At 36.4% G+C, this 27194-nt stretch overlaps 2 protein-coding genes and 1 long non-coding RNA gene across 28 annotated transcripts in view; 2 read left to right on the forward strand and 1 right to left on the reverse strand.

The window, feature by feature from the left end:
* Window positions 1-27194, reverse strand: part of LOC108005373 (inactive dipeptidyl peptidase 10) — a 108834-nt gene that overhangs the window by 41952 nt on the left and 39688 nt on the right. The gene's annotated exons all lie outside the window — the stretch shown is intronic.
* Window positions 1-27194, forward strand: part of LOC118878363 (protamine-like protein 99C) — a 110878-nt gene that overhangs the window by 11478 nt on the left and 72206 nt on the right. For 2 of the 25 annotated variants that reach the window (XR_011604635.1, XR_011604637.1), the window contains exons 1-3: window positions 24637-24923; window positions 25006-25040; window positions 25239-25313. The exons of 11 other annotated variants lie outside the window; for them this stretch is intronic. The gene's annotated coding sequence lies outside the window, so the exon portion shown is untranslated. Of the gene's footprint in view, window positions 1-24627; window positions 24924-25005; window positions 25041-25089; window positions 25314-25374; window positions 25733-25790; window positions 25894-27194 lie in introns of those variants that run through there. 12 more of the 25 variants (XR_011604640.1, XR_011604644.1, XR_011604646.1 and 9 more) reach the window with 10 other exon arrangements.
* LOC139353333 (uncharacterized) lies at window positions 150-848 on the forward strand. Its single transcript, XR_011604583.1, has 2 exons — window positions 150-352; window positions 431-848. It is a non-coding gene; the product is annotated as an uncharacterized lncRNA (long non-coding RNA).

Below are 27194 nucleotides of genomic sequence, written 5' to 3' on the forward strand. Positions count from 1 at the left end.
TGGGTGACCCTTATTAGCATAGGCACCAAAAACATATTCGATATTCGATGGCCGCTGGCGGTTGAGCGATTGTATGAATAAATCATTCGATTTATTCAAATGCCCTATCGATTTCTTAATGGTCAACTTATTCGGCATTGTTGGGCAATTTCACAACACGGTTTGCAACCGATGGCGAAATTAATTATGCGACGCGTTTTCCGGAAGGAAGGAAGCGAGGACTCGCCGCAAGGATGCGAGGTTGCGAGGATCTGAACAAAAACAGAAGGGCAGAAAGACAAACAGTCGATGGACAGGGGACATTGGACAGTGAGCTCCCTGGACAGCTCAATCAATTCCAGTGGAGCCATGGGTAACCCTCCTCCAATGGCGTAGAACCCAGTTCCCAACTCCCATCTCACAGATCCCAGATACCGCTTTTCATCCGCAGGTCACGCACACTGGGCAAAAGGCAATCAAACAAACGGAAGACGCCAGCCGGAAGTTGAACAGCCAAACTGGACACGAATGGATGGATGATGATGATGTGGATGTGGATGTGGATGAGGATGTGGATGATGTGGATGAGGACGATGCCATAACACAATGATGATGGCGATGAGGACATTTGTCTCTCGTGTCAAATTTGTATGGAAATATACCTCAATACATCTGATAAATTGACGCCCTTGCCGAGAGTTATTTTTAAAGGCAATTGAATGGGCTAAGTGGTCAAAGGCCAATATCTTATTTGTCCCATTAGCTGAACCCTCTTGTCAAATGCAGATGACCTCATAAAATAGTAACCTGTTATTGAAACTTGTATTTTGTATCCCTACTTAATAAACTTTTCTTGACTTTAAAATAAATTGTTTTGTTCCATCAATTAAGTAGGTATAGAAAATAGTTATACCATTATGATGTTAAGTAAAATATTATATTATTTTGATTAAAATAATCAACTAACTATTTTTTTATTTTAATTAATTTACTAGTAAGGTGTTTTTTATGAAGAAATTGTGAAGTCCATTTAAAAAAATCTTGAAGTATTTCATTTTTATGACCACATTTTTACATACATTAGTGACAACAAAAATAAAATATAATAGAAGAGTTATTCAAGAAAAGTATTTTAAAACAGGAAAATGCTACGATCATGTTAAATTTAAATAAATTCCACCCATTTAACGTTTTGTCTGGTTTTTCAAAACTACGCAGCTCAAGAAAATATCAAAAAACAAAGCAATTTGAACCTTCTGGGGAAACTGAAAGAAACACTCTTTCACTGATTCATCCCAGTGGAAAAGTGCGGCAATGAGCATGAGTTTGAACATGAGCGGAAATCAATTGATTGGCGGCCACAGATGTGAAATGAGTTTACGCTTGTGCGATTTCCGCCGGCTGCAATTAAATGTGCACGAGCTGTCCGCCGGTGCCACGCCCACTCCGCCCACACCGCCCACTTTTCCAAACACTTTCCCATTTTCTACCCGACTTGTCGCTTTTCGGCCCGGTTGAAAATCAATCACTTCTGCAGCTGCCAAAAGCGAAATGCCTTGTCATTTATATCCCTTAAATCGTTTTTGTATCCATCAAATGCCTGGGCACGCTCCGATTGTTGTTGAAAAATTGTCGGACATGTTCAATAATGTTTATCAAATGGCATCGCCTTGTGCGGCTGGAGTATCCACCACCATCAAAAAAAAGAAAAAGATACATTTTTTAGCCATCTTTGATTTGTTGTTTGATTTTCGCCCGGGGCCAGAAAGGTGAGTCCGGAAAGGGAATCGAAATCAAGAGCCAGATAGAATGAAATAAAATAAAATAAAGGGCGAAAAGCGAAAGTGTCAAAGTGCATTTGTAATGGCTTAACGGAAAGATGAAAGCGTCCCTGATTTATGGTTTCCTCGAGAAACCCCCAACCCGCTCAGCTGTAAATCAGGGAATTGAATCTGTCGCCCATCCGAACCATCCGAACCCTCGGCGGCAATCTTCTGGCTGAGCAACTCAACAGTTGCTGCAATTTCACTCTGTTGACCTCGGTTCGTTTCCTCTTCTTTTCTGGAGGGGGGGGGGGGGGGGGGATACATATAGATATCACTGAAATCCAATGCATACTTCTTGCTCAAGAAAGTAGCAGAGCAGCGGTATTGTATCCACTGGGTAGTTGGGTATAGATACACATACTTCGATGCCCTTCATGGGTGACAGTTCAATTTTAGATGGAAAGTTTGCAAAAAAAATACTATAAAAATCACAATTTTATATAAGGAATTATTATGATGAAAGCAACATATATTTTTTGAAAAATATACTTCTTGAGTACTACTAAGAAAAACCAAAGCAATAGACGTTACTTAAATACAATACAATATATTGTATAAAATAGTATTGTATCAAAAAAGACCAGAAAAAATTAAATCTGTATTTCCATGATCAAAAAAAGATATAGTACATTTTGTGAATAAAATACTTTTTGAGTAGTTAGACAAACCTAAGCAAAAGACGTTACTTAAATAGAATACTATTCAGATTTTAAAATATTTAAGCCACTTTGATTACAAAGTCACGCATTATTTTATGAATTCCTTTTTTTAAATGAAACATTTAAGATCAAAGATTAGTATTTTTAAAGCAATGTGATCTTAATATAATTTCATATATACATTGATACAATATTATAAATTCCAAGCTAAGGGATTACCTATGGTTTTAGGACAAAAACCAACACTGTCTCATGAATTTTAAATATTTGGAATTAAATTATCACTATATTTATTACTTATTAGATTTAATATATATTTTAATCTTTAATGATTTGGTATATTTTGGGTATATGTTTGCTTAGTAAGTTAAAATACTAAAATACTAAATATTTAAAAATATGGAAAATACTGAATACTGAAAAATACTGGGTGGGCACTTAATGGATCATCAGAAAACTACAAGGTAACATTTTTTCCCAAAATCGAATGCTTATTTGAAAAAAAATTTAGTATTATATAACACCGCTCCTGAAGGGCATTTAAATATTCCCATTTCCCAGGCCCACTACTTTGGCCTGCCGATGATATTTATTTTTGGGCTTGCTGGGGCAAGAACTCAACTTAACTCAACTCGACTTTACTTGACTTTGGCCTTGTTTGCATTGAAGCTCGATGGCTGAAAAGCGGCTACCAAGCTCTGTGCTCTGTGGTTTGGCGTTTGCTTTTTTGATAAGAGCTCCATCGAGGCGGTTCGAGTGTTTGCCCAAGGCAAGCTGTCATGCGCCGATTCCCCCGACTCCTGGCCACATGGAAAGTGCAGCTCCGGCTGGGGATTTCGAGCAGGAATACCCGAATACCCGAATCTCCGAATCCCCGTGCTTTAAAAGGCAATTTCTCATCTGGCTGCGCCACATTAAACATGTTCGTATGTGAGTGTTTTTTGAACACCGGCTGTTGGCTGGCCTTGGCAAGTGTCAAGTTGTGGGGCTTAGTTTCGACTTGGGTCCCCTTTCAATTAGCGTCCAATTAATTCAATTGCAGCCTTGCATTGACAGCTCATCGCTGACATGTGTCGCAACTCATGGTTCATGTAGAAGGGGGGCCACATGGCGTATGCGTGATAATGTTGCGCATACGTCAGCGGTCTGCTTACTTTCGCCACTCATCAGCCGGAAAACTTTCCCTCTTGATAGGTAATAGCAGCCACAAGCAGGAGCTCAGCCTTCAACTAGAAAGTTTTCGGCTTGATGATGAAAGTTTCTGCCAGCATTTGATGGTATCAAACACCCTCTTAACCAAATATTTTCCACGAAACTTGCACGAAATTGGAATGCAAATTTTATGGATAGGCTTTATTTGCACCGAAAACTGGAGAGGCACTTGAAGAAATTATTTCTCATTAAATGATGGGTGTTAGTTGGCTTTAGTTAGCTTTTCGACAGCGTATAAAAAATGGCATACAGTTTTAAGCAGGTTTTCATAACCTTAACCTATATTTCTTTCGGTTTTAATCCTTGATTTTAAATTTTAAAAATATATTATTTTTTGTAGAATATTCATAGATACATTTATTAGTTGCAGTGTAGTCACAAAAATATTTATTAAGCCCCAAACAAATGCAACAATTTTAAATTGCCCATTTAATTAAATGCACTTCATTCGATTGGATTTGTTTGCTCTCTCAAGCAGGCATAATATGCGGTTCAATTTCATAGCTTGGGTAAATATTTGACTGGATTAATTAAAGCCTAAAGAGCTGGTATAAACGCATTTGTGGGGATCTGTTAGCCCCCATTCGATATGCACATCTCTGCGGCAGCCAGGCGAATCGAAACGAAAAGCTGTCAGCCTAACGAAGCGGCACATCACACATCCAACCCCCCCACATGAGGGGTAGTTATGGGTAGTCCTTGGTATTCCTGGGTAGTCCTGGGTAGTTCTGGGGAAATGCTGGCTGGGGGCGGCACTCAGGAACGTTGGCATCTCAACATACTTGCCAAATTGTGTTGCACTTGCCAGCGATTTTCGGTGCGGCTTTTAAGTGCAGTTCCAGACGAAAATAAAGTGCGGAATACATAAATCAAGCATCAATCATTCATCATCAATCATTTACAGGGGTAAGAAGTAAAGGGGAAAAGCAGAACACACTTTAAAAAAATATAAAATAACAAAATGATTATATTACTCGTAAACCCTTCCAGAATTTTAATCATTTTAGTAAAGTTAATGATATTTAAAAAGTAAGAAAATCAAAGAATTATCTATAATTTATATAATAAATTTCCATAATACCCCTTCGTTAATGAAAAACATTGAGCACATCCCCAGCTTACTTAGTAGAATTTCCATCTTTTCCAAGTGCTGTAAATTTTCCTGGATGTTTATGGCTTCGAATTCTTGAACAAAAAATGTATGGACTCTGAGTTGTTTGTAATTTGAATGCCCAACGAGGCACTTGGTAGTGTTGGTATGAGTGGGTCCTTTGCCATAAATTACACACACACACACACTGCAGATATCCTGCTGTTGTTCAGGATCCATCATCATCATCACCATCGGCATCCCGACGCCATCATCATCATCATCATCGTCATGGGCATTCAGGTCAGGCAGCAAGTGCATAATAAAATTTTATTATTTTCTCGGCTTAAAGCGGAAATGAATGCAGCCCTCGCACACACGCATAAGAGGTCATACAAGTTAGCTCCTGGTCGGGATTCCAACTCGCATCCGCATCCGCATCCCCATCTTGATCCCCGATCCCCGATCCCCATCCACATCACAATCACCATCACCATCAACAGCAGCAAATTCGAGCTCGCAGCATTTTGCCCGCCTTATGCTCAAAGTAAATGGCAGCAAATTGCATTTTAATCACATTGTTGTGCTCATGTGGAATGCATGGCACTTGCAGCAGGACAACAGCTGCCAAGGACACTGCACGAAATCGGGCTGGAGTGGCAGGCATCTAAGTGAATTTCCGGCCTTCCTGCCCCCCAGTTAGCCCCAATTATACATGTCTTATCCCATCACAGTGTCACTTAAGCCTAACTCCATTAAGCTGCTGTTGGCCCGTCTGCACTGCAGAAAAAAGGGTTGAATTTAAGAAATTGGGTCGACATTTCCTAACAGAAAAATTCTAAAAGCCTATTTAATTAATATTAATAATTATTAATAATTCAAAGCACAGTATATGTTGTAATTTTATGGTATTTAATGTGTAGCAAGATAGGAAGCTAGCATCGGCAGGCCCAAGCATATAAACCCTTTAAGATCTTTCCTATAGCAGCTATGTGATACAAATAAATGTGGCCAGATTTAAAAAAAATATAATTCGTTGTTCTGATATACTATAATATATAAGTAGAAAAGAATATGATTAAAATCAACGAGGTTACACTTGTTTTCCTATTACTTTTTTTATAACTCTCTGACTGTTCTATATGACTATGTTATACATTTGGTACCCTTTCTAATTGAATTCAAATTGAATTGAATTCAGAACAAAAATACCAATGTCTTTTTAGTGTGACCTTTTTAAAATTTATTTTCCATTTTGTATGTACGCACCTACTAAAGAAATTAAAGTATGCAAATCAAAATCTCAATACGAAGCGGAATCACTTAGCTTAATGGCACTTCCTTCCAAATTTCGCCAGATCCTAAGTTATGACCCCAAGTTCGCTCCATTGGTTTCACCGTTGAATTCCATTTTCGAGTCGCAGTTCCAATTTCCATTACATTTCACATGCTGCTGTCAAGTGCAGAGTTTTAGAGAGATTTCCCTTGGATTGCTGCAGGCTGGTGGGGAAAGTGCCAGGAGAAATGGTGGGCGGAGAGAGCAGAGAAAGTGGGGCAGAGATGGCCAGATGGAGATAATTGCCGAGTGGCATGTGATTGCATTCGATGCAGATTAGTTTGCATTGTCCCTGCTTCAAACAGGATTTTTCCCGATTTTCCACTTTGTTATACACTCTTTATACCCATTCTCCATAGCTTTTCTTGTCCCCAATCTTCCGTTTAATCCGTTTGATTACACATTGATCGATTGTACCGACATACTGCGTGTATGCCACGTAAATACATTTTAATTAATATGCATGCCTCGCGGTTTTTCCACCTCAAGGCAGGGCTCATAAATTACAGTAAATATGCAGGGGACATGTGGGAAAAAGGGGAAGGGGTTACCAGGACCTGAAACACCGGCTCATAACCCTGCCCTATATTTTTCTACCATATTTTTTAGACCATCAGCAGCTTCTTTTACCTCTTACCTCTTACCTCTGTCAAAAATTCACCAGCAAAAACTTTAGGAACTTTTTGCCTTCGGGTTTATCGAGGACTTTTCGGTCATTATGAAAGCCTCAATAATAATATGACATGTATTTTAAGGTCATATTATAATTCCCAAACTATATTTATAGCATTCATTTAAAGAAGTTAAGCATTAAGACACCTTAAATTCGGTTGTCTGGTAAAAAAAACTATATTTTAAGGTTTCTTAAATATAAATATTATTTATAATATATCTGATACTTTAAGATTTTAGTTATAATAAATAAAAAACATTACCCTTTTTATGCCTTTTGAAAAAATTAGAGACCCAATTTGACAACTGGTATTCCTAAGACTTGCAGAAGTATGTGCTCATTACTTTCTTACTTTCTTTTTGGCTTTAAAAAACTTTTTGGCCAAAGTTTCTTTTATGTCATACCGCTCCTAATCCGTGTGGTTTATAGGGTATCCTTGGGGTATTCGCGGGCTCAGTATGGAATGCATGCGAAGAACACGAAACGGAAAACGCAAACTTTTCCGCAGCATTTTCTTTATACGCTCGCCGGGACCAAAAGCAAGCCAAGCGGATTTGTAGCGTTTTTATTTATAAATTCCGCTTTTTCCTTTCTTTTTTTCGTATTTTCCTGTATTTTTTTTTTTATTTTTACTTTTATGTTAAAGGGGCGTGGCAAAAAGGGGGGCGGGCAGTAGCTTTGGCAGGGGCTTTGGCTGTATCTGGATTTTGGTTACGTGCACGCAGTCAGAGATTAGCTAAGCAGAAATGACGACCAGTGCAGGGGGCTTACTGGATTGACAGGGGGGTTTCAGAGTTTCAGAGGGGGTGCCAGTGGGTGGTGGGCGGTGGGTGGTGTTCGTCCTTGGCGGTGCAGGGTGGCCTGCCTAGTGGCCAGCACCACCAGTTCGTTTGTTAGCTGCCATGCATGGAATTAGCCGCGTTAATAAAACGGCAGCGACTGCGGCAGCCAAATTGCCATTTAGGGATTGCCATCCGCCCCCTGGAAGATTCTATATCCCACCCACCATCACCCAAAGACACCACCCACCACCCACCGCCCTTAACTTGGCTTTTTACTTCCTATCTACTCCCCTCCGCCCCTATTCTATCCCTCTCTTTCAGACGCTTTGGGCAGCTCAAAAAACTTTTGCTCGTTAAAATAAATTTTGCCTTCTTCTATATACCAAAATAAAAATAATAAAATACAAAAAGAATAGAGTATGCTTGAAAGTGTAAGATGCAAATTTTCATACTCTTGTTAATGAAATTAAAGAAAATATCTTGCATAAATTAAAAGAGGTCTTAATATTTAACTAGGTTATAAAAGGTATTTCAAAAATTAGTTAACCCCACAACATTATTAATAGTTTATATTCTTTTATAATAGTATAATATGATAATATGTTATTATTTAAAAGGCAACTACTTTATATAGGCTATTTCAAAAATTATTTAACCCTACAAAATTATCAATAGTTTATATTACAATATAATAGTATAATATATTATTATTATTATTATTATAATATGATAATATGTTATTATTTAAAAGGCAACTACTTTATATAGGCTATTTCAAAAATTAGTTAACCCTACAAAATTATCAATAGTTTATATTACATTATAATAGTATAATATATTATTATTAAAATTTCAAAATTATTTTTATAAATTATGTTCTAATAATATTTGCAAAGCCCTTTAAATGTCATATCATCTTTTATGTCACAAAAGACTCGAACGATTTCAAAAACCAATTTGAAAATCAGATGGTGTTACAAAATCTATGGAATTTTTGATAGGTTATATCAAGTATCACTTGGATACTGATTTTAAATATGTTCTATACCTTTAAGATATGTTTTTGCTGAATATAAATCTTCAAAAGTAATATTTATAATGTTAATACCTTTATGAGATGTTTTTGCTGAATATATATTTTCCAAAATATTGTCCACATATAAGATATCTTATTCATGGCAAAACCTCTGTCTCTTTTCATGTCCAATTCATTTTACTGGCGCAAACATTTAGCCAATTTTATTGGACCCTCTGCGGGAGTGTATAAATTTCTAAATGTTTTTCTTCCTCATCTAGGGCTTTATCGTTTCTGTTGTTATTGTTGCTGCGTGAGAATTTACGCGCTTGAAGCTTTTATGGCTCATGAGGGCCCATTGCCGTCTAAGCCATTGTCTTCGGGTCCTGGCCATGTTTATGGACATTTTCGCCTGGCAATTAAATGTGCGCTTCCTGTATACAGCCTTGTTCAAAATGGTAGTAATGTGTATGCATTTATTATCTTAGGAACTTTATCAAGAAGAATATTACCTTAATTTATGTAATAACAAAATTGCTAGCAGTTTTTTGTTAACAAAACCTAATTTAAGCTTTTCTATGGGTATTAAAAGGTTGATATTTTATACTTCTTAATTCAGCAATTATCCCTATTACGTTGCACACAACTGTACTCAAACATATCCGTGTCTTTTGGGCACTTTTTCAACTGATTGAGTTGCAGTCGTGCTAAAAACTTGCTAACAGCAACGGCAGCAACTTTTCCGATCCGACTTTTTGGCAAAAAAAAAAAAGAAAGAAAGAAGAAAATAGCACACACTCACTGGAAAAGTTTGGGGAAAGTACAGGGACAAAAGGGTTCGGGGATCAATCAGCTGGGGAGGTCCTTGCGAAAGTTGTAAATTGTTTTTATTGTCAGCAGCATGCTACGCTTGTGCCACTCCTGTTGAACCTGCCCCAGTATTTTCGGCATTTCTCTGGAGCTTGCCAACAATTCATTGGCTTACTTAGCAAGTTTACTTGGCTAAGGGCGATCTCCCGACTCCGCTTGCAACCGGGATTTTGCTTACGATTTTATGGAGCGAGTCTCACAAGGAATGTCCAAAACAGAATTAGTTTCGGGGGATTTGAGAACTAAATAAAATTGTTTGGCAACTGCACATCCACAACTAAATGTATGGTATTAAATTATATATTTAAAACAATTTACTTACAATTTTAGGAGCGAATTTCACAAGAATTATTCAAAACAGAATTAGTTTTGGGGGATTTGTGAACTAAATAAAATAGTTTAGCTACTGATACATCTACAACTAATTTAATGGTATTAAATTTAGATTTTCTAACATCGAATTTTCGATTTAAAAAACTAATTTTACAAGAATTATCAAAAACAGAATTAGTTTTGGGGAATTTCTAAATTAAATAAAATACCTTAGCTACTGTACATTCACAACTAAACTAATGGTATTACATTTAGTTCTTTTAACATTTATCTTATGATTTTAGGAGCGAATTTCACAAGAATTATCCAAAACATAATTATTTTGGGGGGATTTGTAAACTTAATAAAATAGTTTAGCTACTGTACAACCCCAAAAAAATTAATGATATTAAACTGAGTTATTTAAACATTTAATTTACTATTTTTGGAGCGAATTTTACAAGAATTATTCAATACGGAACTGGCTTGGGGGACTTGTAAAGTTAATAAACTAGTTCAGCTACTACTATTTAGCTTCTACATTCACAGCTTAATAAACTGTATTCAATTCAGTTTTTTAAGATTATTCCCATAAATTCTGTTTTAATTGAATCAAAATCTATGAATAATATTAAATTATCCGCACACCGAAAAGAAACATAGAAAAGCAAATATTGTTACATAAATTCCACACTATTAAGTATCATTTTGGCGTCTATAAGATAAGTTTTAAATAAATACTTGCCAAAGCATAACATTTAAACTTTGAAACCACAAGTATTAATTTTATACAGCACACTTTTATGTAATTGGGGGGCCCCCCACTCGGGTAAAAATTATATGTAATATGTATTCTATTCCAACCTTTTTTATTTATACTCAACAAAATTTAGTTATATCCCCCAGCAAAATTTTGGATCCGCCATTATTAAAAATAATACCACAAGTCCAAATTCCAGACTCTTTAATATATAAATGTAAAAACTGTAAAGTATAGACATTATTTAGTATTGATACTATACTTTAATTTGAGTATAGTATACTTTTAATACAACGGGTATTAAATCTTAACTTTCTGTTTTTCTTTTGGGTGCAGTATTTTTTCTAAGGATTTTCACAAAATCCAAACATGTTATGTGTCAGATGGAATTTTTTTGTATTTTGCTTGTTTTGCTTTCTTGTATATTTTTTCGGCGCTTCTCAAATGATTTCTTTGGCAGTTTGTCTACACCTGACTTTGGCCACGATTTTCCCCCGCTGCCCTGGAAAAGCGGAAAAGCCTGCCCCCTTTTTCCCCAATTGATGTGCCCGTCACGTGTCGCCCCCTACGCGTATGCAGCACAAAATTTTAATGCTTTCTCCGCTTTCTCCGCTTTCTTTCGCTTTCTCTGCTTTTTCACCCAGACATGAAGGTCATTCGGCGGCAGTTTATTCATCTGCTGAACGCTTTTGTGCGCAGAAAAACAAACAGCGGACAAAAATGAAAATAAATTAAAATTAAAACGAAATAAATTAGAGAATAAAATGCTCGTTGCACAGAGGATTTTCGCACAGTTTTCACCCGCCTTTGTCGCAAAATCTCTCGTTGGTCACGTACAAATGACGGCACAAGGAATTTTTAGATCTTTTGTTTTAATCATAAATTGTAGGCCATTGGGTGGGGGGGGTGACAGTGGGTGGTGGGAAAACAATTTCGGGTGGTTTTCAGGGTGGACAGCTACAATAATGTTTTTTGCTTTGTTGCGTAGTTTGCAATAAATTTCCACACAGCCTCCCCAAAAGCACTTCACATTCATTTTGCATTTTTGGCTTTACGCTTTTTGGTGGCATTGAAAAGGGGGAGGGGTGGCTGTGGAAAATTGGGCTGGGAAAGTGGGTGGACTGCTGACAGATAGAGCGTCTGACCAACTGACAGTTTGGCTGAAAAGAAAGGGAAACCCGAAGGTTTTCCAGCCCAAGACAAATGATAAGCGTTGACATTTTCTTTTTTCCACTTTTCTCCCACTTTGAATACTCTCAAGTTTTCCCAGTTTTCCCCACTTTCCCCGCTGTTTCTCTGTGTGATAAATTGCCAGCAATCAAAATCCAAAGGCCAAATGCTCTCCTTCTCAAATGTAAATTTAATACTTGATTACCTGAAAATGCGATGGGTTGTCCTGGAAAATTCTGCGAAATTTGATAAGCAATTTTTCCTCTATGTACGAGTAGAAACAAAATAGTGAAAGGAAAAAAACAGAACAAGACAAATATCCCAGGGGAGTTGAAAATGTTTCGGAAATGCAAAAAAATGTATCTGTAACACAAAATGTTAATTTCAAGAGTAATGTACAGTGGGTCAAGTAAAAGAATGGATAGCCATGAATAAAAAATATATAAACCCAATATTGTAGCAAATTTATATACTCAATTTACTCAATTAAGAGTAAAAGTTTTATTTTTCTTTTGAAACTATGTGCTTAGTCGACAAGAAAATCCCTCAAGAAAGATGAAAGAACTTCGTTTGGCCCCACAAATTGCTGGATATTCATTTTTCCTCCTCCTTTTCTAATCCAAACATTCAGCAACTCCATTGACTTTCCCCATGAAATTTGTATCTTTTCATCTTGTTGGTTTTATCTGTATTTGTATCTGTGTGTCATCGTCGGCTAACCGCAAGCGCATATGTCATATGGAAACTGTCCCCGAGTTTTCCCTACCATTTCCCGTCTATTTCCCTCCTACACATGTCAAACTATGAGCCGTAGAAAATTTTCGAATTTAATTCAATTAGTTTTTCGTTCCTCCCTTTTTTGCGGCGCTCGTTTTTATGAGCAATTCAAGTAATGTTGTACCGACGTAACCTCAGTGCCATTCCCCCAACGTATTTGCCTGCAAATATTTAGAGAAAATATCTTGGCCCAGGCCCCCGGGCCCATTTTGTGGCTGGCCGAAAGGAAGCAAAGCAGAGTTGGCCAAAAAATGGACAAAAAAAATGTGGCTCCAAGGGTCGAGACTAGAAATATCCTGGCAATAAATAAAATATTCTGGAATTTTGTTAACTTTGTTTTTAAAATTCAAAGATAAATATAACTTTGATATAATGTGCGCATTATTATTAAATTACTTTCCGGAAATTTTTTTTTTCAAATTCCATTTCTCATCCTAGAAAAAGTTCCCATTTTTAAATGAAATAGTCCAGAATTTGGTTATAATAAAATTTAATTAAATTATTTAAAAATAATTTAAAAAGACAAAAAATATTTTTGCAAGTTCTATTTCTTATTCTAAAAAAGTTTCCATTTTAAAATAAAATAATTCTGAATTTGGTTACAATTAAACTCTTCATAAAGATAAAAATATTTTTGATATAATGTGCACATTAATATTAAATGAATATTCCCGAAAATATTTTTGCAAATTCCATCTTAGAAAAAGTATCCATTTTAAAATAAAATAGTCCTGAGTTTTGATTTAATTAAATTATTTTTTCAATTAATACAGATGCTGTTAAAGAAAATGCTATTATAACATTCTAAGATTTTAATTAAATTGCTTCTCCCCCAAACACTTACGATCCCATAAATCCTTCAAGAAACCCATCTAACTTAAAGTACCCTCAAAGAGGGTATAAAAATCGAAAGAAATGCCTGCATGAAGAGAAATTTAACATGTGTTCGGGGAGGATTTTTGGGATGGTCTGGGGGGAGCGACTTGTAGGCGGTATCTGACGAGCTCATCTTGTGGTTTTTAAGTGCTCTAACGGCATGTGCCGCCCCCTTTTTCCGGCCTCGTGGTTTTTTCCTCCCTTTGCTTTTTTGGTGATTTAAGAAAATTGATGGCTTGCTCTTGACATGACTTGCCAATGGACCAGTGGACGAAAACCCGCTCCAAAACCCAAGGGCGTGACATGGCTAAAAGGAAGAGGAAGTCGAAAAGGGGCGTAAAAAAATTGGGAGGAAGTGAAAGAGGGACCTTCTTAAAAATTCATAGATTTGATTTGCTTGTAGTGCCCATATAAAGATGTTTGCACAATTCCCAAAAGGATTAGAGAGCCAAGCAGGCAGCAAATTTGCTCAAAAATATGCCACGGCATTGGGATTTATTTGAGAGTCATAAATGTGACAATAAAAATTGTGGGAAGGCTCGTAAAACAGCAGAAGCTTTGATTTATTACCAGCTCGACAAGATGCAAACAAAAAATTCTGGGAATAGGAGATCTTATAAAGTAGAAGCTTTGTTTTTATTCGGGGAGATAAAGGCATAAAGCTTTATTTTATTTTTCTAATTAACATATCTACGCTGTATCTAAAACCAAAATAAAAACTGCATACAAATAAGATCTTATAGGTATTTATCTCATTCCGAATCTTATTTTCTGCCTGCTCGAAGATCGTCTCAAGTGCTAATTATCCACGGCACATTTGCAATGGAAATTGAGGTTGAGGCACTTTCCCCGAGCATTTTCGGGCTTTCCCGGAGCGGAAATTAGCTCACTGAGAGCCTTCGACCCGGATTCCGTCAACACTTTCACTTTGATTGCTCGGCGAAATGGGGTTCGAGATACCCTCACGCGATGCAATTGTGTCAACGCCCGCCCCTTGTGAAAATAAAAAAAAAGAAAGATATCCTTTTGACTAGATTTAATTAAATCCGTACAAAAAATAACGAATTTTCAGCATTTCTCGCTAGCGTTTAATTAGAAGCGCCACGCGAAGGGAGTGAAAATGGCAGCGCGGCCACGTGGCGTATACGCAATGCGCCAAAAAGGAAAACAAAGATGGAAAAGTGAAAGCTCGCCGAGAAATCGGTGTCATGTTAATGACCGATTAGCATGGCGTGTGCCCCTCGGGGTCTTAAGTTTTTTGGTATTATTATGGGTGGGTGGAGAGGGTGCTGATAGGTGGGTGGACAACCTGAACTGTGACCTGTCAGCCCCACTCGAAACGACCCATCAAACGCACTTCCTGGGGCAAGTAAAAGGTGAGGCCAAGTTACGGCATAGTTTAATTGAAAACCCCGGGGAGAGCAGGAAAATGTCGACCAGGAAAACTCATTTCCGCTCATTTATAAACGCTTGAGAATATTTATCAATTACGGGCGTTAATATAATGTCACACAGTTTGAAAGGTTTAATAAATTAAGGTTAATAATATACTTTATTATATACTTATTAGTATTCCCAACCTTTAATTTTCCCTTCTATATTTATAGGCATTTCTTCTAGGTTTTGGTTAACTTCTTGTGCCATATTTCCTTCCGGTTTTTTGAGCTTTCGCCCTGGAAACCACTGACCTAAGCGCATTTGTCCACATAACAAATTAAAATGTGGCACGCAAAAGGAATGCCCACCGCAATTTTCCCATTTTCGCAGGCCTCATCATACCACAAAATGGAAATTTGTGTCGCATTCCAAGGAAGTTCATATATATCATGTAAGTTTTTTTTGGGTTGGGGTGGTAGTGCTGCTAGGTGTAAGGTGGTGTGCCCATATATATATACACATATAATGGTTAAAGTAAATTGGATTTCGCTTTATGCAAATTTATGCGCACAGATTGAGTGACATTAATGGATGATGAAGTCGCCAGCCATGACTGAATCGCAATCGCACCGCGTTTGGGTGGTGCAAGGAGGCGGAGGGCCATTCTTTGTGGGAGGGCCTTGGGACCAGAACTTACTCCCCCGAGAAGTGGAGGCCGCGAACGTGCTTTCGCTATGACCACAAAAGCCGAACCACTCAAAACCACCGCCTGCCCCTCTCAAAAACACGGTTCCTGCACAATCGCGAATGGAAAAAAATATCTGCAAGTTCCAAAACCGAGCAGAACGACTGTTAAATCCCTTTGCAATAAAGTTTCAGTTTTTCTAAAAACATTTTCAAACGTTAAAATAATATTTAAGCATAATACATAAAAAGATATACAAACAACCTTTAATATTCTACGTTTTAAAAATGTTTTGAGCTATAAAGAAATTTGTAGATTTGTTCATGGTGTCACAAAAACTACCTATAAGGGCGTCTAAAACTATGCAACAAATTATTTAAAGACAACTATTTTTTCACAGCATACTTTTGGACACTTAGACAACTGATTCAGAAACCTTATGTGTAAAAAATATTTCTGAAATTTATATACAAAATATATAGGATAAACTTTGTTGTTATTTTTCTTAATGTTGTGAGATATAGAGTTTTTTATTTTAAGGTGACACAAAAATCACTTTTAAAGAAGTACGAAAGTATGCATATATGTTAGAACAACTGATTCTAAAATCTTATGTGTAACAAATATTTAAATAATATATATAAAACTATATACTATAAACGTGTATTGTTTTTATTGGATTTAGTTCAAGCTACCACAAAAATCACATATAAAGAAGCCAAAAAGTATGTAACAAAATATTTAAAGGCAACGACTTTTTTCACAGCATACTTTTGGGCACTTTAACAAGTGATTTAAAAACCCCAGGGATTTCAGTGTCTATTTTTTAAGACCCATTATTTACTTTAGATGTTTTTTTTTTCCCCTGCAAGCTTGTGACCATGGAGAAATATCCTGTGCGATGGCCTAAAATAAATAAATTCAACAAATTGCAATCAAAAGCTGGGGCAAGGGACCAAGTGAAAGGAGGAATTTTTGGCTTAATTAGGAATGAACAAAACAACAACCAAAACAAAAAAAAATGGGAAAATGGAGTGGGGTTTACGGTGGAGAGCTTGCTCATTAAGCTGTTGTTGCTTTATGGCCATTTAAAACATTTATGGCCAAGAGCGTTTGAATGACAGGTGCGATGGCAGCGGACAACCTTGCCCATTAAACGCCCCCCAAAAACCACCCACCGTTTTTAATTGTGTGTTTACAGGAGCAGAGGAACAACAAGAGCAACAAGGACACTGCGATCCTGATTGCCACTTTCCAAATGGAATTCTCACAGTTTAATTTTTAATGTCCGCTTGTTTGTTTGCCTTTGTTTAATTTATTCATTTACTTATAGTTTAGTTTTTATGGCCAGCGGAGGTGCGTTCTTCTCTGTAATGAAATTTAATTAGTGCCGACCCCCTTCCTTTTTTATTATGCCGTTTGTTTTGATTTTATACTCAGCGTAGTACAAAAAAGTTAATAAAACATTTAACCAGGGCTTTAAAGTAGGTATATCTTAATGAAATGGAATTCAGCTTGTTCAAACATTCTGAAAAATGTATGATTGTGATTTATACTTGACTGCCCTTAACCTAATTGATATTTTTCGCGTGTCCCCAAAGCTAATCGAATTGGTTTACTTTAATTTGCGTTTTTATTTTCACTTTGTTTCCATTTTTTGTGCCCTGATTTCCTTTTCTTTTCAGAATGAACGGCGTCACGTTTCAGTTCAGCCTGGCCAATTCAATTTACGCTCATTACAACTGGCGACACACAGGTCAAGCCTGCCACGCCCCCTCATTGGGTTCGCGCCCACCTTTTTGGGATGGCCAACGGAAGGCCTATAAAAAACACAAAGCAAAAGCGCTTGAAATTGGACCCTAAAAATGGTAAAGTATAAGGTAGGGAAACCATAAAAAAATGCAAATACCGAATTGTTAAGTACTCTTGTATATTACAAATTAAATATTTTATATCATTTAAAATTTTAATTGCTAAGTACACCAACCTTCATAATAAAATATAAATTACAATACAATACAAATAAAAAATATTTATTTCATAGGTATATTTAGAGATATGATATTTTATCCCATTTTAAGTTGAGTTTTTAAGTAAACTAACTTACAATATAAAATATAAATCGGATCACAAAAAAAAAATAATTTTTTAAGAGGGATATTTTATGTATGATATAATATGATATGATATGATATGATATGATATGATATGATATGATATGATATGGTATGATATAATATGATATGATATGATATAGTATGATATAATATGATATGATATGATATGATATGATATGATATGATATGATAAGATATGATATGATATGATATGATATGATATGATATATGTTATGATATAAAAACATAATTTAAGTGCTTACTATTATCAAAGACTCAAGAACTGCATACTTATTATAATATCTATATAGTATGCTGATTCGAGGAACAAAAGTTTTTGTTAAATCAAAAGGGAATTTCACAGAAATCTTTAAGTACGCTCATTCAAGAAAGTCGAGGACCTAATCGACTCTCAAAGGGTCGTCTTCTCAGAAACGTTCAAAGGGTATTGTAAATGGGGGAAAAAAAGGTAATACGTTTCGAATAAAGACCAAATCGAAGGCAATGAAAGGGAGTATTTTGGGTCGCAAGTGGACGCGCACTTTCAGTCGTCGTGGGTGGTAAATAAAATTTAATATAATTACCTCCATTTGGGAGCCCTTCTTGCCCATGGAACCACCACCACCGCCCGTGTGGCCGCCGCTCTGTGCGGCATTCATGGTGGTTTTTGTATCTGTATCTGCGTCTGTATTTGGATCTGGATCGCCAACGGTTTGTATCTGCGGTCGTGTGTCGGCCAAGTGTATCTACGTTTGGCTGGCCGCCTTAATTATTATCGTCGGGTGATAAATCCTACGGCCAGGCCTCCACTTCGACACTTCCAATTGAAATTTATGTGTAATTTGAGTTCGTTTTGCACTCTGCGTTGAAGTTCGTTGAAAGATTTATTGCATTATTTGAGTATGGTTTATTTGATTTGGTTGCTTTTGCCGTCGTCTATCTTTTGGTCCTGCACTTTGGCACGCACCGAATTATGCTTTACTTAAACCGGGCCTTACTTATTAAACACTGAGAGAAAATGTGTTTAATTGTCGGATATATTTATGATTATCTTGAAATCTCTAAATATTTAAAAACATTTTTTGGGGTGCCCAAAAGTAGGCAATGAAATATTTTAAATATTTATCTTTATAGATATTTGTATTTTCAGCAAATGTCAAGAATTTTCCCTTGCTAAATACAGTTTATAATTGATTTTTCTCTCTCTGCAGCTGCAATTTGGGAAAGTTTCGCTGACAGCTCCTTCATGCTAATGATACACAACTAACCGGGGAATCGGGGGACTTATGGGGCTGCTGGGTGCTGCGAATGAGATACTTGAGCACGTCGTCCGCCTTTAATACAATGTCTTTGCCGGGCGGACAACAGAAAACAGAAACTCAAGCCGAAGTTGAAACTTAAATAAGCCAACAGCAGGAACAACAACAATGGGGACAGTTGTGTGCGGTTAATGTAACTATATACGGGTACTTGACGTCCTTGCCAACATATCGCATGACTTGTCACCCAGTGGACAGGATGGGCGGTACGAGAAGGGGAGCGTTTGAATTCAAAAACGAAAGGGGAATGGTGTCCTTTAAAATTCCACAAAAGTCGCCCAGCATCCGCATACCAAAAACTAACAGAGCGAATGGCAAGTGGTACGAAAAATAATTGCTTGCGAGCCTATATTCTCTTCTATTAGTTACCAACAATGTTTATTTCTTTTATTACAAGCTCTTGTATCTATTGTATTAAATATTTGTTTTATATTTATGTAAATTTATGTAAAATTATGTAAACATAAAGTATAAAACATTTAACATTGAAAGATGGGCAAATATCTTGATAAACATAATATTTAAACCTATTTCACCCTATGATTTTCAGGGTAGTTATGGGATATAATCGCTCGATCGTATAGATTTTTGTCCTGATTAGGACATAGTAAGATCAATATGATGCAAAATATAATGTTGCATTTAAGGTTCTAAAATTTTTTTTTAAAACCAGAGTAATGGGCATATTTTAATAGGATAAAACGGACAGACGGAAGAAAAGATATACTTTATAGGTTCGGAAACATCTCTTTTAATGCGTTAAAAACTATTGACCAAAATTGTAATACCCTCTGTAAGTGTATAGAAATTTCTTCCAAAAATTTATTAAATTCAAAATTAGTTTAGGAAAATCAAATCCACTTTATATAGATACTACATATTTAATGTCTTTGATATATCATTTTATCCTTTTAAGCTATGATGACTTTAAGTTTACATTTCTCGAGCATCTCCAACTTTGGCCTATTAAATCAATAGCAGTGTGTGGCAGTCATCATATGCAAAATACATCCCAGAGTTAACCAAAAGATTTGTTCAAACTTGGTAAAGGCGGCCAGAACCCGCAACTCAGTGTCATTGTGTTTATTATGAAAAGTTAGTGCGAGTTTTGCTTGGTTAGACGTGAAAACTTTCGGAGATAATTCAATAACAGAACGCATGCATTTGCTTTAATTTAATTCCGTTTCGAAACTTTCCAGGGCCACGATATTTTTTCCTTTTTTTTTTTGAAGTTTTTCATTTGTGTGTTAATGCCACAAGATGACAGGAAATTTTAATAAACTTCGTCGTGTGTGTCGAGCATAGAAATGTGTGTGTCAAAAGAAACTTTCGGCTGAAAGGAGCGGGGATATAAAAAATACAGAGAAAAAATGAAGGGACCACACCAGTGAACGGGCGAAAAGTGAAAGATGATGAAGGCAATTTATTCGAACCCTTAAGCCTTTGATGGGAATGGAAATCCAGGGGTTTTGGGGTTCGGGGACCCTAGACAAGGCTCACATATGTGAGCCTGCCAAAGGCCTAATTGCTGTTGTTTGTCTGAGAGCCCAGCCTTCTTTTTCTTGGCCTATTAATTTGCCTAAAAGTTGGCATTGGCCCACAGGGATGAAATTAGAGATAGAACGAATCGCTTTGTTTTTATGCATTTGCTACGTGATTTAATTAGTTGACGCTGTTTGGCAAATTACCCAAAGCCCGACTTTTGGCTAATTACCAGGGCATTATTAACATATTGCCATTGCCAATGGGGAAAAGGACTAAGGGACTTGGAATGACTAAAACGATAAACATCACCGATAAGCGGGCAGCATTTGTGTCTCTATTCGGCTTCTATTTGCCATGCAAATATTGGCACAAGACAAAGTAACCGATTCCAAAGCCAGACAATGCCAATTCCCCAAATAAATAAGGTAAGGCCAAGGCATCAGGAATCAGCATTCACCATTCAGCATTCACCATTCGGTTTTTAGCAAAGGACAAAGTGCCAAGTACAAAGTACACAGTACAAAGGACAAAGGGAGGCCCACAAAAGGACCAAGGACGATGGCATTTTACGGGCTCTTGGGGCAATCAGCACGCAGCCAAACGAGAGAGAAATCAAAGATTTGCCAATCGGAATTCCTCAGCAATTTGTGTCGACTTTTTATTTTAGCAATCTCTGCAGGGATGGCAACAGGCTAAGTCCCAAAAAGCAGGCTAAGTTGGCAAAAGCAACCACGCGGCGTATACTTGATTTTTGGCTCTGCAATCCCTTTTTGGTTTGCTATTAATTTTATTACTTATTATTTATTTATTTCATGTTTTTAATCTATTTTTTAAAAGTCCAAATAACAAACATTTATTTTCCAAACGTTAAAGGAACTCTAGAGTACACACACCTTTTTAAATAAGATACTTTTTTATAAATTATTATCAGAACTGTCTTACAAAAATGTATACAAGTTTAATTAATTATTGAAAAAATATATATCCAAATCATTTAATTAGTCATATACATTAAACATTATTTATTTATTAACAATTAAACCAAACATTTAACTTAGCAAGTACTTATATTTTGGAAACTGCTGTGTGTTTTAAAGTTATGTCCTCATTTATTCATACTTTTGTTTTATTATCTATAAGCCATTTACTAAGTTAAGTGACTTAAACATGTATCTTTTTTTTAATAAATTATTTTTAAAGTTATTTTATAGTTTCATTAAGCAGTTTTTTAAACGAATGAACTTTAAACCTTTGTATTTGCTGATTACCACTCAAATCTGTTTCCCAATCCCCCTGCCTTAATTCTTGTTACGGCTTTTTTATACTTTTTTATACGATTTTTATTGGATTACTTTACGGCTTTGGTTGGCCAATTGTCAATTAAGCAATTTGCGCATTTTTATTTCACACTCACAGAATTTCCGCTTGAACTGGTTTATGGCACCGAAAAAAAAATACATTTAGATTTAACCAAAATCAAAAGGGGCGTGGTTGATTAATTAAGGATGAATTTTCCACAGATTTGAAGGGTTTTTCCGTTTTTGTTTTTGGGAAAAGCAATGGGCGCGCAGAGAGGAGTAGTTTCAAACGGGCAAAACGATGATCGCCGACGGACGAGATGCGCCAGGATTTAAAGGAGCAACGAGGACGAGCGACGCGATTTCCGCTCGCGCGTTTTCCGTGCGACTTCAGCGGTGCGACTTCAGCAGCTGGCGTTTTGGGCAGAACTGAGCGAAGACGCTGCGGAAAATCGGAAAATCGCACACGCACATGTCGCCTGGCCAGCACATTTTCCATTCGACATTTTCCGAATTATCGCAGCAGCCGCGCGCTGGCGAGCTTTCAAAACATCCGCATGAAAGCTGCCGTCGTTTGTGGCACCCAAGCTTTTCCCGTCACGTGGAAATGGAAAATCGGGCGGCAGGGCCAGGAAAAACGCGGAAAACGGCGAGCAAAACAAAATCGCCGAAAGCAAAATAAAACCGAAATTCAAGGAAAGCCTTAGGAATCATAAGAAAATTCCCAAAAAATATATCATAATGATTTCAATTTAAAAACATTTTGTTTCTGCATTATTTATATCTCATAATGCGAGAATAGGGTGTACTGTTCCCTAAACAATTTTAACTCCTTTCTTTGTTGGGTTTTCTAATCATTTTAACCAATTTGTTTTTTCCTTAATTATTTTTTAGTTGGAAATTAGTTAGAGAGACAGTTCTTTAAATATTGTCTGTTCTTTCATATGGTGTACTGTCCCCTAAAAAATTGTATCTCCTTGCTTTGTTGGTTTATCTAATCTTTTTTTAACTATAATTATTTTTTAGTTAGAAATTAGTTAGAGTTGGAGTTCTTAAAATGTTGTTTGTTCATTCATTTTGCTCCTTTTTGTACTTGGCGATTTTCTAAAGCTTTAAACAAACCAAGAACTTTTCTTTAAAAGTATAATGACAGAACGTGCCTAATGAGGATGGGTTTTTCTTGTAGTTACTTCTAAAGTTTTTGCCTTGCGGCACTTCTTTTTAAAGTTTTAACCAAGTCAGCAAAAGGCGATGAATTAGCGATGCGTACGAGGGACATTTAATATAAAAAATTGTTTTTAAAACTTTGCAGAGTGCTGAAAGTGATGATTAACTAAGTAGTCATGTCAGCTTTTCTAAGCTCGACCAAAAAAAAATAAGTTGAAGAGGTCTATAAACCAAATTAGAGCCAAACAACTTCATAATTGTTCAACTGAGTTTGGTTTAGTTTGGTATGTTTTACAAGAAGTTGGATATATTTTCACTTAGTTAATTACTTTTTAATTTACAGAATAGTGCAAATTAGGCAATCATTGGGAATACGTGTAGTTAATTAAACCTTTAAGTTTTTCTAAACCCTTGGGGTTTTATAAACTCGATTACTGGCCATTTTCTCAGCGCATACGTGTCCCCATTTGGTTGATTTTTGGGACCGTGTCAGAGGAATGAATAATGTGCACCTGGGCAAAAAATGGGGGTGATGGCTAAAAGCTGGAAGATGGGATCTGCAACAGACCCCCGGGAGGACCAAGGGTTAATCAAAACCTCTGATCAACCGCCTCTGTTTTTTTGTTTGTTTGTTTGTCCTGACTTGGCGTCCATTTAGCATATTTCATGTTTCCTCGTCCTGCGTCCTGTGCCATGAAAAATCCTTTGTGGCAAGTGAATGGAATAACCAAGCAGCCGACTTCAGTTTGAATGAAAGTCATTGCCTACATAAAAACCGAAAAAAAATACGAAATGCTTAACGCTTGCTTAGCTTTGCCAAGTTTTTCTTTTCAGCTAATGTCTAATAAGCAATTTTTCTCTTCGTTTTTTTTTTGGCCAATTGAAGTAAGTTTTTTACAAATAATGCTGGCCACGTTTTTATGGCCAAGTTACTGGGCGAAAACCCACAAAACCCACACGGGAAAAGTGAAAACTCAGCAACAGGCCCGCGGCCAAAAGTCAAAAGAAGTCTAGGGGGTCATAAATTTTGTTTCGCCAACAGCTTTTCAATGCCATTTTCGGAATGCAGTGGAAAAACCACACACAACGCTGTGCAACGCTGCGTATGCTTAACACTCCGCAGAGAAATGATTTATACGCTGCGCGGAGACAAAAAAAAAAAGGGGGAAAGGTGCAAAAAGAATGGAGAAAACGGAAAGAGAAAGTGGAAAGTGGAAAATTCTGGTAGCGGGAAACTTGATAATTTGAATATGCGAAGCTTTTCCTGAGGAACCCAAGCTCTTAAAAGCTTGTGAGGTTCTTAAAGCTGAAAAGGACATGCTTTGAAGCTGGCTTTAAGCTGGCATGTTGATAAACTTTTTTAAGCTTTATGGTTTGATTTCAAGGATAATAGCTTAAGGGCTTTTAGCGCAGCTTTTATGAACAGAAAGCTGGTTATGTTCCAACTATTTTTATAAACGTTACTTGGACGGACAAACGGACAAACGGACAGACGGACATAGCTAGACAAATCGAATAGTGATCCTGATCAAGAATACGTATATATACCTTATGGGGTCTGAGACGCTTTCTTCTAATTGTTAAATACTTTTCTTCAAATACAATATACCCTTTTACTCTATGAGTTTTTATACCCGTTATAAAAATGGTATCAATAAGGTATGACATTCCTCATTCTGACCATTATTCGCAATTTGGCAGCTATAACACTGATATTTAACCGCGGAATATATAAGATAAGATAAGATTTTACTAAAATCTTTAATATTTATCATTTTGTATTGAAAATTGTAAAGTAAATAAAAGAATATCATAGTAGCTGGGAGAACAGCTTCTCAATCAGAATCAGTATACGTATTAGTATTCAATTGAAAAGTGTCGTGTAAGGAGCACAAAATTTTAGTTTTACAAAAAAAAAAAACAAAAAAAATATGGACGGAAAAAAGAGCGGAATGGCAACATGTAAACCAATTCACCAGTTCCAGAAAGAAGCGAATATTACAATCAATGGCTACCTCAACTTCCTAAACGATTACAAAAAAAGATTTTGCGGAATTTCCCCACAGAACGTGATTCGTTTCGGAGCTAGAGAATGGAACAACTTGCCCCTCCAAGAAAAGGATCGTTTCAAAAACATGGTAAGTAAGAAATATCTTAATTATGAAAAATAGTTAGTACTTATTAACATACAAAAAACGATTTTGCGGAATTTCCCCACAGGACGTGATACGTTTCGGAGATAGACTCTAACACACGTATGTTAATAATTGCTACATATTGTTCATAATTAAGATATTTTTCACATACCATATTCTTAAAGCGTTCCTTTTGCTGAACGGTCAACTTTTTCCATTCTCTAGCAACTAGAGAATGGAAAAAGTTGACTTTTCAGGTGAAGGAACGCTTTAACAATATGGTAAGTGAGAAATATCTTAATTATGGAAAATATGTAGCAATTATTAACATAGCTAGCTGCTAGAGAATGGAACAAGTTGCCCCTCCAGGAAAAGGAACACTTCAAAAATATGGTAAGTAAGAAATATCTTAATTATGAACAATATGTAGCAGTTATAAACATACGTGTTCTAGAACAACCTCAAGTGTTTGGGAGTAAGTCCCATGGGGACAGCCCCGATAAATTTGAGCGGGAGAAACATAGTCCAGTTCGCTCTCCGTATTCCCGTGAGAGGGAGTCCAGGAAAAGAAAGGAAAGGAAGCCTTCCAAATCAGTCAAGAACCAGTTCAAGAAAAAAGCAGAACCTCCGTTTTTTCTGCCAAAGAAACGCTGGCCAACTTCTTTGGCCAACGCAGGTGATTTTATAACGTTTATGCGCAGGTTTAAAAGGATGAATAAGGACATGGCGCCCAATGATCTGTTAAAAAAGGCAACTCGAATTTGGCGCCGTCTGCATAGAAGCCAGCGCAAGCCATTGGAGAACCCACTTTGGTAAAGTTATCTCAATTTAAAGCCTTACACAAGGAATATAATCTACCATTTCTTTCAGAATTGTGAGGACTGGATAGGAAACACTTTTACATTTTAGCCGTAATTCCAAGGAGCCCGGGAGTTCATACAATTTTAAAATAAAAAGAAAGCACAACAATGAAGCGATTTAAAGTAGTACTTTTTAGGGTTCCCGAGCACTAACTTAATAATTCATTTTGATCTTCATTTGCATTATGGCAGCCAAAACCCTAATTATTTCTTGCGAAAATGGGATTCAAACTTTAGTCAAAAATGGTCCATATTTTTCGGTTTTTCAGTTGTAGTTTAGCCAAATAAAGGCGTACAGCTAAAAGAACAACTGTTTTGAGCAGCTTGCTACAAATGCTATCGATCCCTATCACTTTAAGGAACATTTATTTTTTGACCCATTTTCGCATTTTTTATAAGGGGGTACATCAGTATTTTTCGGAATTCCGATTTTGGTCAAAAATACTCATTTTTTAGTGGTTTTTCAGCGCAGTTTAGTCAAATCAAGCTGTACGCACAGCTAAAAAACGGACTGTTTTGAGCAGCTTGCTACAAATGCTATCGATCCCTATCACTTTAGGGAACATTTATTTTTTGACCCATTTTCGCATTTTTTATAAGGAGGTACATAAGCTTTTTTTGGGATTCAGATTTTGGTCCAAAATACAAATTTTTTAGTAGTTTTTCAGTCGTAGTTTAGCCAAATCATGGCGTACAGCTAAAAGAACAACTGTTTTGAGCAGCTTGCTACAAATGCTATCGATCCCTATCACTTTAGGGAACATTTATTTTTTGACTCATTTTCGCATTTTTTATAAGGGGGTACATCAGTTATTTTTGGAATTCAGATTTTGGTCAAAAATACTCATTTTTTAGTGGTTTTTCAGTCGTAGTTTAGTCAAATCAAGGCGTACAGCTAAAAGACCGACTGTTTTGAGCAGCTTGCTACAAATGCTATCGATCCCTATCACTTTAAGGAACATTTATTTTTTGACTCATTTTCGCATTTTTTATAAGGGGGTACATCAGTTATTTTTGGAATTCAGATTTTGGTCAAAAATACTCATTTTTTAGTGATTTTTCAGTCGTAGTTTAGTCAAATCAAGGCGTAGAGCTAAAAAACTGACTGTTTTGACCAGCTTGCTACAAATGCTATCGATCCCTATCACTTTAAGGAACATTTATTTTTTGACCCATTTTCGCATTTTTTATAAGGGGGTGCATCAGTTTTTTCTTGAGGATCCGATTTTGGTCTAAAATACTAATTTTTTAATGGTTTTTCAGTCGTAGTTTAGCTAAATCAAGGCGTAGAGCTAAAAAACTGACTGTTTTGACCAGCTTGCTACAAATGCTATCGATCCCCATCATTTTAAAGGAACATTTATTGTTTGACCCATTTTCGCATTTTATAAGGGGGTACATCGGTTTTTTTTTG

This window comes from Drosophila suzukii, chromosome X (assembly GCF_043229965.1).
Source record: "Drosophila suzukii chromosome X, CBGP_Dsuzu_IsoJpt1.0, whole genome shotgun sequence".
NCBI lineage: Eukaryota > Metazoa > Arthropoda > Insecta > Diptera > Drosophilidae > Drosophila > Drosophila suzukii.